Consider the following 18,706-nt stretch of genomic DNA (forward strand, 5'->3'; position numbering starts at 1 on the left):
TCTTTTCTTTCTCTTGTACTAGTTTTAGCTGTCCTAGTGAATTGTCTCTTTATATCACTTATGTATTCATCCATCCATCATAAAAGTGCATTATTGTAGTTTAAAATCAGAGGAAATAAAAATTAAAGACAACTGTTTTTAGACATCATAAGTGAAATTTTCAAATACTTCCTTATAACTATTCTTGAGTATTTCATTTTAAAAAAATAAGCTGGGACATCTAGGTGGCACAGTGGATAGAGCACCAGCCCTGGAGTCAGGAGTACCTGAGTTCAAACCAGCCTCAGACACTTAACACTTACTAGTTGTTTGACCCAGGGCAAGTCACTTAACCCCAATTGCCTCACTAAAAATAAATAAATAAATAAACTGTAGGTTTTCTGGAGCTTATTATGTTGTACTTACTAAAATGAATAATGGTTAGAAGTACTACATATGTAGTGCTTTTAACTTCCATACAAAGATTATTTAACTTAGAATTATCTATTTCCTATTCAAATGTAGCAATCATAAAGATGTCATAATTCATCTGTCATGAACATACACTAGCTGTTATTAATGGTGGCAGATTTTGCCCAAATTGAGATTTGATATACCCTGACTCATTTGCGTATTCTATATTAATCTCTTTACTACATTCATTGTCAATTTATCATATGAGTTTCATTTCAAACTTTTCATCGATCTTTGCATTTTTATTGATAAAGTATATATATATATATATATTATTCAACACATATGAAAAATATCCAAAAATTGTGGCTATTGCTTAAAATTTCCTCCCTAGCACAGAGGCTTGAGTCTCCCATCTAGGACTAAGTATAGCATTCCCAAACTTTTCTTGTCTGTACACATGGCATTAGAAACTTTTGTCAAATGCTTTGGTAAAATGTACAAATTCTCTGTCTGCAGTATCCCCCTCATCTACCAGTCAATTCTCTACTTCAGCACTTCAACACTTTAGAGAGACATGAGTTTTCAATGTGGCATATTTTTCTGCTGATTCAAATACTGACCCCACTAATGTTTGAGCTTGCATAAGTTGTTGTGGCTGAAAAAAAAAAAAACGCTAGGCTAGTGAATGAGCATCTCAAACCTTACCTATGTTGATCCTCATACAATAGACAAATGGTTTATTTTTTGAACTATATTAGGAAATTTTCTAGGATAACTCAAAGCTTATTTTCTGTATCAAAGTCTTCAAAAACACAGGGTCACCTCTATGTCACAGAGAATAATTTGTGAAGGATTTTATTAGAGTTAACAGTCTACTAATACTGTCAAAAATATAATAATAAGAAAAGACAAATTGGGTTTGTCTGCCATGACCTATTCTATATCCTGGGTTCCTAGAGATTACTACTTCTCTTTCAAAATGTTCACAAACTTTCACTTTAATAGTAGGGGCTAGAATTTTTTCTGGAAATTGAAGTTAGATATTTTCGATTACTCATTTGTACATGTTTCTCCCTCTAGGAGAATGTAACCTTTTAGGTCAGAAACTGTTCTCACTTTTGTTTTTGTATACCAAGTACATAGAATGGTATTTATCATATATTAGGCACTTAATAAATGCATCTTGAAGAAAACTGACATATGTTGAAGAGCTAATACTAAATGAATTACTGGTGGAGGTGTGAAGTAGTCTAGATAATCTGAAAAGCACTTTAGAACAATGTCAAACAGTCTTACCAAACTATGGTGATCCAGAGATAATATTACGTCTATACTCCTAAGAAACAAAGAGGGGAAATGAACAATATGAACAAAAATATTTCTATCAGTTCTCTAGGTAGTAGTCAAAAATTGGAATGCTACATACTGAGAATGGCCAAACAAATGATGCTATATGAATATATTGGAATATCATTGTATCACCAAAAATGATGAGAAAACCTGTATAGACTGATGCAAAGTAAGGTGAGCAGAACTAGTAGAAGAATTTATATAAAAACAATAAACAGGGGGCAGATAGGTGGCTCAGTGGATAAAGCATGGGCCCTGGAATCAGGAGGACCTGAGTTCAAATCCGGCCTCAGACACTTGACATTTACTAGCTGTGTGACCCTGGGCAAGTCACTTAACCCTCATTGCCCTGCAAAAAAAAAAAAATTAAAAAACACAATAAACAACATTATAAAGCAAGACAAATTGGAAAGGCTTTAGAAGTCTGATAAGTGCAACAATGAACCCTGAGTCCCAGGCAATGAAGATAATACCCACTCTCTACCAGAAACATGATTGACTTAAAATGAAGAATGAGACATATATATTTGGACATCGTAAAAATGGGAATCTGTTTTTTGGACTACGCATTTTGTCATGAAGGCTTTATTTATTAGTTCAATTTGGGGGGCAGTGGGGAAATGAAGGAAGGAAGGAAAGAAGAGTGGGAAACAAAATGGTTTTTGAATTGAATAAGCTAGGGTGAAGCAATTTTTCCATGAAAAAAAAACAGCAGCCTTCCTCTCTCTGTTGCTGTTCCCCAATGCATATTCAGGTTTCTACTCCACTGGAAAGTATTGACTAAAAAATATCATACCAGATAGATTGCTCAACCTTTTATTCATACAACAAACAGAAATGTAATTTGTATTAATATGACTTTAACCTTTATAGTACTTGTCTGATGACAGAACTCACATGTACGAAAAGTGATCAAGTGCCTCCTTTTCACCTCTCATTTTCATTGTGCAAATGACATGCTTAAAATAGTTCCAACCAGTTAAAGGGATGGATCAAGGGGTAACATGTTAGAATGTATGGGGATGAGATTATGAACCTGAGAGGAGTTTTGTTGAATAAGAAATGATTTTCACTATAGGAGATATTTTGAAATTGTCCTTTAGTTAGCTTGGTCAGCTTTAGAGAATAGTAAACATTGTCTTAGTAGTTTCCTTCTTTAGGTCTTAGGCATAGGAAGTAAAGCCAGGAATATATTAAGAAGGTGCTAGAGCACTTGTTCATGTGGGGATTGCCCAAGGTCTGACTGAAAGTCATCCCATTTATTTACTATTTGCCCCGCCAAATTCCGACCATATGGATTTGTTAGATACTTGCATTTCTGCTTTTTAATTTATCTTTACATCTAGTCATTTATCACCCTTCATCCTACCAAGTTCCAATCTTCTTCAGTGTCCAAGAATATCTGATACATTGACTGTACTGAGTGTATAAAAGTTTCTGGCCTATTCAGAAAAGATAAGATTTTATTTAGCACCTCTTATGCACCAGGAACTGTGCTAAGTAATTTATAAATATTATTTCATTTGGTCCTCAGAATAACCTCAAGGGGAAGATACTATTATCATCCACTTTTACAGTTGAGCAAACTGGGCAAACAGTGGTTGTTATTTGCAAAGGGTCACATACAACTAGTAAATGTGTGAGGTTAAATTTGAACTAAGGTTTTCTGACTCTATGCCATTCTATCCACTGTGCCAGCTCGTAGCCTCTTGTAGCCCTTCACCTCTCAGCCATAAGGAAATGTATTTCATTATCTTTTTTTTTTAGATTGTTTCTATCTTACAAAGGCTAGAAGTAGAGCAAATACTTTTAGGTCCAAACCTATGACTAGCAGAAAAGCTTTGACCTCCTCTGTTTCCCATATGGGTCAGATTCTCCCTCCCTCTAGGGTTGCCTCCTGCTCTCAGAGACTTACCATAGTGATGTCAGACTTAGTGTGGACACCTGATCATTTTTAGCCTTAATATAGCTGAGTCATAGTAATAACATTAATATTAAGGGGCAGCTAGGTGGCACAGTGGATAAAGCACTGGCCCTGGATTCAGGAGGACCTGAGTTCAAATCTAGCCTTATACACTTGACACTTACTAGCTGTGTGACCTTGAACAAGTCCCTTAACCCTCATTGCCCTGACCCCCCCCAAAAAAAAATAATACTAATATTATTCTTGACCTTAAAATACCCAGTAGTGGACAGCCTACCTGATAGCAGGGATTATTGGCATGCACCTGCAAGACTGAGCCTTATCTTTAGAATTTTTGCTATCTCCATTGCTCAGGGTTCAATTTCATTTTACATATATTGTTTTGTTCTTTATATGCATTGTTCTTTTGGTTTTCTTTGATTGATTTCCCATGAATTCACTTAAATCTTAGAATCTTTTCTGAATTCTTCATATTTGCCATTCTTACTGCATAATAATAGTCTGTTATTTTCACATACCATAGATTTTTTAAAATTTGCTTTGTTTTTTGCTATTCCCCCATCAATAGGTATCCATTTTGTTTCCAGTTATTTGCTATGACAAAGAGTGCTGATATGAATAGATATTCATTTGTATGCTGGAGCTTTTTTTCGTTTCTTTCTGTTTATAACTATTTGGGGTTTGTGTCCAGTAGTTAGACTGCTGGATCAAAGGACAGCTATGCATTAGTCATATTTCTTGAATAATTCTTCATTGAAAACCAGAAGGTTTGGACTATTGAACAGTTCCACTGAGAGTACATTAATGTGCCTGTCTTCCCATACCCCTTTAGCACTGAATGTTCCTATATTTTGTGATCTTCCTAAATTACATGGAGTGAGGCAAATCCTCCGAGTTACGTTAATTTGCATTTATCTTACCCTTAGTGATTTGGAGCTTCCTATAATCATTTATAGTTTGGAAATCTTATCTTGAGAACTTTGCATTTCTTTTAATATTATTCTTTATAATTTAAAATTCAATTGTTTTGTTAATTATTAAGTAATTAATAATTCTGACTTTATTTTTAATAAATAATTCTCTTTTATAGTAGAAAAGGCATACTTGCAAGAATTTTGAGCTTTGATACCCAGCTAGAAAAGATAGCCACTAGGCCAGTGCCTACATAATTTATTGCACGGCTTACTGTTCACCTGATGGCAGCTGCCTGAATGGCAGGGAAAGTGTTTAAAAGGGATGAATGAATCTAGTATTATGCCCCTGAACCAATTAAGTGGCAGTAAATGTCACAGTAGCATAGCAGTTGCAGTGTAGAAAATATGCCTTCTTAGGAAGGAACTGTCAATTTCAGGGTTTAAAATAAATAAATATGGTGACAAATACAGTAGAAAAATCTGTTTCCTCCATATCTCTGAAAATTGTAGAGTTACAATAATTTGAATAGTGTTTATATATATATATATACATGTACACATATATACATACAAATACATAGATATATATGTACACACATGTATGCATGTATGTATTTATGCATATTTAAAAGTCTGGACCAAAGAGAAATGCTTTATTAAATAAAGGATACTCTAGGATACCTAGAGTCATTCTAATCAATTCAATTATGATTATTTCTGACAATCATTTAATTTAGAATTCATTTGAATTATAAGATTAAGATGCCTGACTTGGCTTTCTGTACATTTATAAAATGTACCCTGATCTCGATTTTAATCATATTCAATATGAGTGGTATAGATTCCAAATACAAATTTGCCTTACATTTTTGCAACATCAGCACAAAGATTAAGCTTAAGAATTCACTTTGAATTTTATAAGAGTTTTACAATGATTCTTTTAGAAATGGACTAAGGGGGCAGCTAGGGGCACAGTGGATAAAGCATTGGCCTTGGATTCAGGAGTACCTGAGTTCAAATCCGGCCTCAGACACTTGACACTTACTAGCTGTGTGACCCTGGGCAAGTCACTTAACCCCCATTGCCCTGCAAAAAAAAAAGAAATGGACTAAGGAGGAGAGCTAGGTGGTGCAGTGGATAAAGCACTGGTCCTGGATTCAGGAGGATCTCAGTTCAAATCCGGCTTCAGACACTTGACACTTACTAGCTGTGTGACCCTGGGCAAATCACTTAACCCCGTTGCTTCCAAAAAAAAAAAAGAAAAGAAAAAAAGAAAAAAGGAAAAGTAAAGAAATGTACTTTGTTCTAGAACATTGCCATTTAAGAAATAAATTCTGAATTTTCTTGTGCTTAAATTGTTTGCATATTCATATACCCTGATATCTCAACTGGATCTGTGATCTCATCAAGGCAGGTGTTCCTTCCAGTGTTGCAGATCACACCCCTGCAAAAAAAAAAAAAAAAAAAAAAAGGATATCACTGGAGCACATATTCATTTGTCATTACTCAGTCTCTTTTTTTTACGGCGCAATGAGGGTTAAGTGACTTGCCCAGTGTCACACAGCTAGTAAGTGTCAAGTGTCTGAGGCTGGATTTGAGCTCAGGTCCTCCTGAATCCAGGGCCAGTGTTCTATCCACTGTGCCACCTAGCTGCCCCCTATCACTCACTCTCACTACATGACGAGACCATAATCTTTTTCAATCATATATTCTTTGATGACATCCTTTTCACCAATTCTCTTTTGTTAATTCCTAGGTTGTAAAGTGTTGCAGGCTGTTCACATCTAGCCCACACATCTTCATGGCTTTTTGTGTTATTTTCAAAACAGTCTTGTAGAATAGTTGCTATTATTATTTTCATTTTACAGTTCCAGAAATTGAACTTTAAAGTATAGAGGTTGATTAGTGGAACACATAATTATACAACATTCAGAAACAAATGAATCTAATAAGATTGTTCAATAAATGCAAAGATTTCAGCTACTGGAGTGAGAACTCACCCTTTTATGCCTCAGATTCTTCATCTGTAAACTGAAGTGGTTGTACTTGATGGCAGTTATATGGGAGTCAGAATTCAAATCCAGGTTTCTTTATGTCTATCTACTCAGTGTTCTTTTCATTACAGAGCAGCTTTTCCCCCACTACACTTAAGATGATGGGCCCAAACTAACCTAAAGAAATCTAATAGTGATAAATGTAAAAAGCATTTTCAGATTAAAAAAAAAAAACCTCAACTGCATATCTATATCTATATCTATATACATATATATATATTATGGTGAGAATTTGGTTTGACAGCATTTCATATTTTTTAAAAAATCTAGGGTTTTTCTTTTATTGTAATTGCCATATAATTCAGTGGTGTCATATGGCTGCTAAGACAGTTAATGCAATCTCAGACTGCATTAATAGAAATACAGTACCCAGACAAAGAGACATTAAAGTACCATTGTGCTTCTGCACTGATTGAATCATGCCTTGAGTATTTTGTTCAGTTCTGAGGGTCCTATCTTCAGAAGAATTTGACAAATTATTGTAGGTTCCAAATAGGACTGCTGGGATGTTGAATGATTTGGGAACCATGCACTCTGAGGAATAGTTGAAGGAGCTAGAGATAGTTATTCTAAAAGAGAAAAAGATGCAGAAGGGCATGATAACCATTTTCAAATATTTGAAAGTGTTTCATGTGGAAAGGATGTCTGATTTATTCTGGATAGATTTCTACTAGCAGAATTACAGTAATGTGTGAAAGTTATAGGAAAGTGGAATTCACTCGGTATAAGGAAGAACTAATATTGGTAGTGAGTTCCTTGTTATTTGAAGTATCTATGCAGAGAAGCTGAATGACTGGAAATGAATGAAATAGAGAAGGTAGAATTGGATTTACCTTTAAAGTTTATCCCAACTTTTATAATTCTAGGATTTTATCACATTTTCTTTTAGATGTGACCACTCAGGCCTATCACTTTTCATTTTCACGTTGCTCTTATTTACATATTTGACTCTTACTTCCTGATGAAAACAAATACTTTATAGCTATTTCAGAAGGGCACTAGTCACCATTTTCATGTTGTTTACCAATCTAAATGGTCCTGCTGCTATGTCCTTGGCACCTGACAAAGACAAACATACTCTGTTACCCATCCAAGTAGCCTTAAGCTAAACCAAACAGTATTTTTAATTAAATTGGTCTTCTTACCTCAGTGAACAGGTTATACAGGGATTTTGGCCACTGATTCAAATAACCAGTGGCAGAATATGCTAGGGCTCCCCACTGGTGCCCTTTTGTGCATGGTTGTAGCTGAGGGGTTCACTGAGAACATTGTTCATTTCCCAAGAAGGAAATCTGCATAATGAACAGAAAACAGATTTTTTTTCATAGTTGTTGTGCTTGTTGTTTCAGAAAGTCCTTAAATAAAAGATGATGTGGGCTCATTCATACAAGCTGGTTATTAAAAAAGGGTTTGAGAAGTGATCATCATGCTCCTCAGAGGAACAAAAGCATTTCCTTTTAACCACAGAGAAAATGCACAATAAATAAATTATACCATTCCATGAGGTGTGAACCTATTGTGTAATTATTAGCATTACCATTTTAATGGTAACTTTGTTAGCCATTTTACTGAAGATTTGTCTTTCTAGTGAAAATAACAAGCAAAACATTTTATTAAGGGTTATTAAATGAATCTATTGCACCTGGATGCTTTTATTCATTAAACAGGGCAAAAGTTTTCTAATTTTATATCAGGAGAGACAATGCAGTACCAACAGATACCTCTTTTAATATTTAAAGGAATTGTGCTATTTTTTGATCTCCTCAAAAAAAATCCAACTGTGTAATGTTTACTAATTATGGCTGGATCACTGATTCTGACTGAGCATCTTTTTGGATTTTCTTTAATTACTGATTCTACTTAAGTAAAAATATTCTCTAATAAATTAAACAAATAGCTAAATTGGAAGAGAAATGATAATTGGCATCTTCATCATGCTTCTTAGTGTGTAGAGTGCATTACATACGTTACTTTATATGAGCTTCATTTCAGCTCTATAAGGCAATACAGTTATTTTTTTTTTCTATTTTATAGAAAACTCCAGAAGTTGAGACTTGCCTATAGTCACAGAGCTTGCAAATCACTGAGGTAGAATTTGAACCCAGGTTTTCATGACTCCATGTCATACTTTTTTTTTTTAAGGAAGAAACTGATGCCTTGATCATCTTTAATTGGTATAATAAGCATCTATTAAAGATCTATTACATGCTAGACACTATACTAGGTATCTAGGATGGAAAGACAAAAGCAAGATATTCCCTGCTCCCAGAGCTTATGTTCTTTCTGGGGAAACATTTACACATATCCATGGGTACAAGGCACAGACAAAATAAATACAAGACAATTTGAGGGGAAGGACCTAGTGGCTTGGGAGATCAGGATCTGGAAAGGTTTCCTGTTAAAAGTAACACGATTACATGTAACAGAAAAAAAATAAAATACTTTATTAATTTAAAAAAAAGTAATGAGTTAAAATTCAAAAGAATTTAGGAATTCTCAGGTGAAGGTGAGTGAGAAAGTACATTCCATACATGGCAGTATAAATGGATTTGGGGAGAGATGGGAGTTGGGATGTCAGGTGAGAAATAGCACAAAGGCCAGATTGGTACAATCTGCACAAAAGATATTAATGGGTAATAAATTTGGAAAGGTGGTATGTAAGTTGTCTTGGCATCTGATAGTGAAACACACACACACACACACACACACACATCAAAAACTAAACCCAACAAACAAAAACCCAACATAGGCAAATTTCCCTGAAATATGAACAATGAATATTGGTATTCCAATCCAATAAACACTTCTTAAATACCTACTATGTGCCAGATACTGCCTGCTAATTAAGAAATTAATAAAATAATAAAAATAAAATAAATTAACAAAATAAAAAGAACTAATAAAAAGAAATGTAGTGTTTGTCCTCATGAAGCTTAGAATCCAAGGTCAGAGACAACACATAGAAGGAGGCAGAGAAGGGGAGGAGGAATTGTATTTCCTGCGTATTTAGGTAGCCTTAGTAATACCCTCTCTAAAGAAAAAGAAATCAAAATATTTTTCATAAGCAATATGGTTCAGACTGTATCTTGTAAATTTAATGATTAAAAAAATTTCCTTAAGACAGAACTTAGTGTTGTGTAACAATTTAATTCATGGGTGCCATATGTGCCTCTGATTCTTTCCTTATTGCCCCCACTGGTGTGAGTAACTGCTAAAAGAGGAAAGGCAGCAAACAAGTCGAAGGCTACTTTCACTTTGACTGCAGCCATTTGCGATGTCAGACATATGATGTGACAGTGTGCTTGTCTGTGTGAAATAATACTTAGGCCTGCTGGATGGCAGGTTGTTACTTAGCTCTCTGAGCCACATCTATCTTTGTTTTTGGAACCTTTGATCATTTTGCTACAGCCAACTGGCTTAAGAACATGTTGCTAATACTTGCAACTCTTAAGAAGTGTTTTTTCTCTTTATGGAAATTAAGAGACAGTAGGTTTTGTTTCTTGTTCTCTGATCTTAGAGACTAAAGGCAAAATGTCACTTTAAAGTATAATTGTCATCTCAAAACATCCTTATTTTCTAAGAGACCTTAAAATTACCACCCATGAATTGAGGCTGTTTGTTGGGTGCATGCCCAAAGATTAGCAGACAAGTGTATAGTAGGGGAGGAATGAGTACCAGAGAGGCCATACAGGGTACAGGGAATAGAGTAAAATGTTTAGGATTAGGAGAATGGGTTTAGTTTTCATTCCCCACTTGCTATTTACTAATTACGTAACAGACCAAGTCAATTAGCCTCTCCAAACTTTAGATTTCTCATCTGAAAATGGCAATAATAAAAACAACAACAATAATTATACTATCTTCCTCACAGTAATATTATGAGGATAAAATGGAGAAATGTGTATAAAATTGAGACTTTAAAATACTATCATAAATGCAATCTGTCATTATGATATCTTATTTTTCCATCCACAATTTGTTTTTACTAGTACACCCTGTAACAAAGTCCTCCACTTGCTGCCAGCAGTTTTAATAGAGCTGTTAATTAATTAATGGCTGGAAGATCATAAAAGCTAAGAATTAATACTTATTTAAGGTTTATAAAGTAAATATTGTATATATATATATATATAAATACAGTTTTGTCTATGCATATGTATAGATAAACTCTTTTTTGGTAGTGAGCCACCAAATTACTATTTTCACATGCATATCAGTTGGCTGACAACAGAGGTAGAAAACCTGCATCACTTCCCCAATTCCTATCCCACCTATATTTTGTTACTTATTGCTAAGTTTACAGTAGGCAAACCAATAAGTAATCACATTCAACCATACCCATAATGTCTCACATTTATATCAAAAGTTATGGTCGTGAAGCATTTTATATCTAATTTCATTATGAAGTAGGTGCTATTATTTTTGTAGATGAAGAAAAAGGGTAAGATAGTGTGCAAGTTATTGAACCACTCTGGGCTTGACTTTCCTCATCTCTAAAATAAGAGGGCTAGAATTCTCTTCTAACTCTAGATTGATGATATGAAAGTCACACATGATTACATAGCTAGCAAGTTTCAGATAGGATCTGAGCCCATGTCTTCCAGCACTCTATCTGCACTTCCAGCTACCTGGAGCAAAGCTGAGAAACATTAGACTACTTTAAACAACTGCAACTATTTATATAGGCATTGAACACAGAGATATTTGTTTTTCCAGTATTTACTCTGCTAATTTGACATATATAGAACCAGAAGAATTACTATAAATGGCTATTTAGGTCTCCTTATCCACTGTGTTTCAGGCAATGTGCTCATTGACTATTTCAGTGAACAAGGGCTATGCTACATTAGCAAAACTCTTTTGTTCATATGTTGACATCAACAATTTGACTCATTGCCCCTCTATTTCTTTATCTTCTCTCTTTGTCGAAAATTAATCTATTTATTTTTAAAAGCTAGTAGGTTTCACAAAATGGTAGAAAAGAGGTTTTGAGAACCAAAAGACATGGACACTTTGCACAATGCAGAGAATTGACAGCACCCAAATGACTTTTGATACCAATATTTTTTTATTCCTTAAGTTCTCACCAGCTAATTTCCCATTGTATTTTTTTTTCAGGGCAATGATGGTTAAATGACTTGCCCAGGGTCACACAGCTAGTAGGTGTCTGAGGCCATATTTGAACTCAGGAACTCTTGAATCCAGAGCCAGTGCTTTATCCACTGTGCCATCTAGCTGCCCCCTTTACCATTGCATTTTTTAAATTTTACTTTAATTTATTTTTGTTATATTTTAAGTTCTCACCTATAGCCCTCCCTCAATCCCACCCCACACCACACTAGAGAAGGCCACACAAATCTGTGTGTTTGTGCAGGTGTGTGTATGTGTATATATGAGTGGAAAACCATACCATGCACATTTCTTTTTATCAATTCTTTCTCTGGAGGTGGATAGCTTCTTTCTTCATATGTCCTTTGTAGTTGATTTGAGAATTTATAACACTCTGAACAACTTAGTTTCTCAGTTATTCTTTGAATAATTTTGCTATATACAATGTTCTCTTGGTTCTGCTCATTTCATTCTTTACCCATTGGATTTTTTTTTTTTTTGGTAAGGCAATTGGGGTTAAGTGACTTGCCCAGGGTCACATAGCTAATAAGTGTGTAAAGTGTCTGAGGCTGGATTTGAACTCAGGTCCTCCTGAATCCAGGGCTGGTGCTCTATCCACTATGCCACCTAGCTGCCCTCACCCATTGGATTTTAATGTAAACATAAGCATAAAAATAACTACATTTTCTATGTAGTCATATTTTATTACTTTGAGGATTAATGTTAGTAGTAGTTTAATTAGAAAAGTATAATATTCCTTTAAATGGATAATTATAAAGGCTTTGCTACATTTGTATTTATATTTTAATATAGTTTAGAATAAATTGTGCTTTCCTCAAGGTGGGAACACAGCTCTCATCATATAAAAAATGTCAGTGGGGAAACTGGAAAATAGATAGAAAAATTCATTTTTGCAAGAAATTTCTTCATGAAAGCATCTCTTCTAAAAGGGGGAGTACATCTGTCATACTTAAGAAGACCATGCAATAATTTAAAGGGTTGAAGAATGTTTTTACAACAGCTTTCAATTGCTGCTGATAATGGACAATTTGTTGATTTTTATTGAAAGGTTATCCTTGGTTGATATAACTAGGTGAACACTGATCTAGAGATAGGATGGACCCAGAGACAATCCAGTCTCATACACTCATTTTACAGATGAGGGACCTGAGGCCTATGGATTTCCAGTGACTTCTCAAGGTCACATAGGTAGTAAGTATTAGACAGCAATTGAACCTAGGTCTTCTTACTTCTGAATCAATGATCTTGCAAGAAACATAGAATCATAAAATGATTGAGCTAGAAAAAGTTTATAGAAATGATTTGTCACATTCTCATTTTACAGATAAGGGAAATGAGGCCCAGAGAGACAGGTCTAAATTGCTCGATGAATTCCTGAATGAAGGTGGACACTGGATCAGAGGAGAGAGACATATTTGAGAGAAGATATGTTTTATATATGACAGGATTTGACAACAAATTGGATATTCAGGGTAATTATAAGCGAGGCATCAAAAAATACACTGAAATTAAGAGCCTCACCCCACCCTTGTATAATGTAAACTTCCAGAGGTCAGGCACTATTTTTCATTGAATTAAATTGGGTTCAATGCATACCCTTTTAAAATGGACTTTTAGTGACACTACCTCCATGTTTAAGGCAGTGACTAAACATAAGGATTACATTTCAGGTATGGAGGGAGGATAGAATTATGGGAGACTGGAAGTTGAGATCTCTTTGGCCAGAGAAAGCCTAGTGACATATCTTAAATCACATTTCCTAGGCTCTTGCCTGTTTTACCTAGGTCTAAGGCTCTTCTTGATTTTCTACATTTTATATAATTGAAAGATTAATGAACTCTCATAGTATAGTATGGTAGTGGAGAGTTATAGAAATTTAGTATTTACACAGTATAGAAGTTACTAAGTGTTTCAGTGGAGTTGTAATGAAAGTGATGGAATTTGAGTTGATTAAATTTTAAAAGTTGATGCATTTATCAGTGTGATGTTTAAAATCTAAATTGTGGCCGCCTTAAATCAGAAGCTTCAGCTCCAGTCTAGCCTAGAGTTCCAGCCTGGTTGGGTTCTTCCTCAAATCCTCCTCCAGGAGCCTGCTTTAATCAGGAACTCTCTAGCAAGCTGTTTGTGGAAGCTTTTTATAGATCTGGAACAGAGGCGGTCCTTACACAATGCTTCAAGCTGATTGGTTGGTGCCATCCAAATCCATTGGCTTTGAGGGTGTTCTCAAGTTGAGTTCACAGTCTAGTTTCTGAGAACAATACCTTCTTAAGGGATAGCCAGGTGTGATTACAATCCAATTAACTTGAAGTAGGCTTAATCAGCAGTCAATCACTCTCACTTGATTCAATCAGTATAGATTAATCTCCAATTGGGTCTTTGAGTATCTGCTAAATCCCATTATTTCATCACATCAGACCTAGATAAAAGGGGATAAGCCTGTATATAGCACCTACTATGTGCCAGGCATTGTGCTAAACATCTTATAAATAAATATTATCTTATTTGATCCTCACAATAATCCTGTGAGGAAGGTGCTGTTATTATTCTTATTTTATAATTGAGGAAATTGAGGCAAACAGAGGCTTAGTGACTACACAGTTAAGTAGGATTTGTAACTGTATGATAAGAAGAAAGTTTAACTACAGGAAGGTGATTGTTAATTAACTTTTGTTGTGTTAACCTTCCAAATCAAATGTAAATCAAAATACTTATCTAGAGATGGAGAAACTGTTCCTAGGATAATCATTCTAATCATTCTCTTCTTCATTTATATGCTCTTATCTTTAAATCCAAGTAAAAAGCATTGCCAGAAATTTTTGTAAACAAACATAACCATATTGATCATATTTGTTAAATGAAAACATATTAGGGGTAGCTAGGTGGTGCAGTGGATAGAAAACCAGCCCTGTATTCAGGAGGATCTGAGTTCAAATTTGGTCTCAGACACTTTGCTAGCTGTGTGACCCTGGGCAAGTCACTTAACCCCAATTGCCTCACCCAAAAAAAAAAAATGAAAACATATTAGAAACTGTTTTCTCTACAAGAGAAATCATTAATTGATTTCACAAATAGCCAGAGTTCAAGAAAAAAAAAATGATTGCCTTCTATGGTTTGTAATAGTTACAATTTGAAACATATTAATGAAGAAGCTTGGAAAAAAAGGAAATGTGAAGTAAGTTTAATGTATCTTAGAGTGTCTGTCATTTTGTGCTAGTAAGAAAGAGTCATTTATACTGTTAGGCCTTGAGGGAACCCTATAGTGGTTGAATATAGGACATATACCTGAGGTAAAACATTCATCATTAAGTAAACTTGGTGTTTCTGTAGGAAATGAATGAATACATATGTCTTACTTTTAGTGACTCACTACCAGGTAGATGCTTATGCATGGGAGAAAAACATGGTTCATTATTCTATGAGAAATATTTTTTTGTACAACAAATTGCTTCTATAACAACTTCCTTTTTGTAAAATGTAGCTGATTCTGGCACACTGATATTTTTTTTTACTTAAAAAGGTAATATTCTAGATAATGTACTGAACTTAAGGTAGCCTGTACTATTTAAAGTAGTATAGAGCTTTACTTGATCTACTTTATGAGAGATTGTTGTTAATGGCAAACACTTTTTTAACAGTTTCTGCAAATAATTTTATAGTTTCATATAGTTAAATAGGATTAGTTTAAATAAATATTCTTTAATAATTCTTTAATAAACTAACCTACAGATTTCAATGGGCATATTCCAGGCACTTTTCTAAGCACTGGGGATATAGATAAGAAAAAGAAAGATGATCCCTACTCTCAGGGAGTTTACAATCTAACGGGAGAAGATAATATACAAAAGGAAACTGAAAAGGGGGCATGATGGTGTTGGTCAAGTCAAAACCAAGTAGAGCAACTGGTGTTAAATTGAAGAGGTGGCTAGGATTTTGAACCCTATATAATGGGAGGGTATGGGAAGAATTATTTGCTTTATCCTCCCACTCTCCAATCAGGGGGACAAAAGAAAATAAGTATACTAATAAGGTGTGAGTACAAAGCTGAAACAGTCTCCATGAAGATGAGTTTCCTAGTGATAAGCTTTGCAGAATAATAAAGAATGAAGAATAAAAGCATTGCAGAATTTCCTTTCTTAAAAAAAAAAAACCTTGTAAGTTCCTTTTTATAATACTGAATTCAATAATACTTTTCAAGACATTTGCATTTTGTCCAGAAACTATTTGGTTGTGATCATGTCATTTGTTTATAAACATAATACATAATTTATAGAATAAAACTCTGTACTTACTGCAATGAAAAAAAAAAAAGAGGCAACTTTTCTAGTTATAGTCCACATGCTTGCTATTTCTTAGATTGCCAAACCTTAATTTGGGTTTTTCTTGAAAGCTGAAATATGTACATAACTCAAGTACCTTCAAAAAAGTATGAAACTAATTTATCAAGAGGAAATGCAGTTATAATTCTTGATATTCTTGTTGAGGAAAGAAAACATTGCAACATATCCTTAAGATTCCAAATAAATAACAATTATAAAGATTATGCAATGGTGTACTCTTTACATACTGAAATTTTGGTCTCAGCAACCACTTCATTTAATTTATAGGTTTAGTCAGGTTTATATACCTACTCCAAGTTTTCTGTCTTTTTTATGCTATTGCCAGACTACTTTTAATACTTGATACTATCAGATAAATACCTAGCAAAAAGCAAACAATCTTTTCTTCAGCACTTTGAACATTGTCTAAATGGTTTTCCAGTAACAATCTTTATAAATAAAACATTCATATGTATGCTACAAATTTTATTTCCTATTGTGAGTCAACTTTTATATTTCAGTTTAAGATCTGTCAACCAAATCAACAGTATGACATTTGCCTACTTTATAGTTCTGCTAATAAACTTTATTAGACTATGTAAAGAATTGTTATTTGAGGTTTTTATGCCTCAGCGAGCACTGACCCCTGGCAATGGCTACAACCAGTAGGTGGAGCACCAGCCTGCAGAGCCCCAGGCCAGTGCATGCCAAGGCATAAAAACCTCAAATAACATTTCTTTACAACTAGACAAAGTAGAGTCTGATAATCAATTTTAAAACAAAGATAATTGTCAGGATACTTCATCTCTCATTCTTTATATATATAGTACTTTTCAAAAGTGTAAGTTATTTTGGTTGGATCATCTGCAATAATGATAACAAAAAGGTTCCCTATTATCTTTCTAATTCATATGGAAGTGAATTTATAGAGGTCTAGAGAGGCAAGACATTGTAGACTTGATTGGCTCTTAGTTACTTATAATGCATACTATGACATCACATATTTAAGAAGTTTTCTGTATTCAGCTTAGGTGTTTCTTCCCAAGAAATTGAGCTTTTTTGTCTAATATGCTTGATTTGAATGAATGAATTTGGTTCATAAAATGAATTCATTGCAAATTTTATATATAAATCAAAGATATCACTAAAGAAGTTCTTTATTGCATCTTCTTGTCATCATGAAGCACAATAAATCTCATATGTTGCCTGAAATAACTAAAGCAGAAACAAACCACTCACTGGAGATACATATTGTTGGACAACCACATATTCTCAACTACTAGGTCAAGGACTGCATGAGCTATGAACTGGTTCAGAAGACAATGGTTATGATTAGATTCCACTTTTCCAACTGGTAAAATTTCCATTTCAAAAATTGGATTATCACAAAGGCCTAAAAGTAATTGAGACAAAGCATTTTCTCCAATGTATGAGTCCTGTGGGCAGGACACAGCCACTGCATCATACACAGCAGCTGCCCCCCATCCTTGGACAGATAGGCTCCAACTACATTTTTCAGAATATATTAAAAGTAATCCAGCCTGTTTTCCTAATCCAGTTTAATTTTGGGACTACTTAGCTCATTGTTTATGTTCTGGGTTTGTCCCAGCAATATATTTCAATTAATCATCTTGTAGTCCATTGCTCCTCATATCATAGTTTTGTGTCATTTGAAAATATTGGGGGAAAGTCTGTTTCTGTTCCAAGTTCTTGGGTTACATAGCTGGGGTTTCTAATATATTACTACTTATAAATCAATGGCTGTTGCATTTATTAAATCATATTAAATGTTAATAAAGTGTTGACCACATTTAACATAAGCCGAAAATCCACAGCACCTGGGGGGGGGGCGGAGAGGGAGAGCTTGAGAGAGAGCTCGAGAGAGAGCTCCAGAGCGAGAGCGAGCAGGGCTCCAGAGTTCAGAGGTCCCATATTACCTAGATCGAGAGAAAGGAGAGGGAAGATTCAAGGTGCCTTTCCAGGCCCAGAGAGAGTAAGGCTCCTGAGGACCAGAGGAGAGGAGGCTCTTATGCAGTGCTCAAAGCTAATTGGCTAGCAGTATTCAATTCTTTTGGTTTACAGGACCTGAGGGTGGTCCATATCAAAATGAGCCATAGTGGGCTGAGCTCAAGGTCTAATGAAAGACAGATCCTCTACTGTGAGTTTGATTTGCATTTCTATTGTCTCTGGGCTGGCTCTGAGAAACCAGCCAGAGTTTCTGAGTGGGGAGTCCCCCAAAACCCATTATTAATAATTATTTTCTCACAGTTTGAATAATAGGCATTCTTCATCCACTTGGTTTTGCTTAGAAGGTTAAGTCAAATTCTTTTGAATATTCATAGATCTTAATCAGGAAGCTCTGCTATTTCTGGAGAAGGATGCACTTAGCAAGTCATCCACAGAGAAGCATATGGAGGACCTCACCATTTATAAGGAATTCCTATTTAACATTGTCTCTATTCTGGATATAATCCATGCTTATGGTAAGTACCTCCATTGAGCGTGTATCTTTCAATTTTATGCCTTAATTGATATTTATGATCCAAGGTCATTAAATATAATTACCTCTGTTAGATTTTTCAAGGAATTGTGCATTATTTTGACATTTGCCAAAATGGCATT

At 34.7% G+C, this 18,706-nt stretch overlaps 1 pseudogene; it reads right to left on the bottom strand.

Annotated features, from left to right (window-relative positions):
* Positions 1-17,106: 17,106 nt before the first annotated feature.
* LOC122747629 lies at positions 17,107-18,199 on the bottom strand (annotated as a pseudogene).
* Positions 18,200-18,706: the final 507 nt, after the last annotated feature.

The sequence above is a fragment of the Dromiciops gliroides genome, chromosome 3 (assembly GCF_019393635.1).
Source record: "Dromiciops gliroides isolate mDroGli1 chromosome 3, mDroGli1.pri, whole genome shotgun sequence".
Taxonomy (NCBI): domain Eukaryota; kingdom Metazoa; phylum Chordata; class Mammalia; order Microbiotheria; family Microbiotheriidae; genus Dromiciops; species Dromiciops gliroides.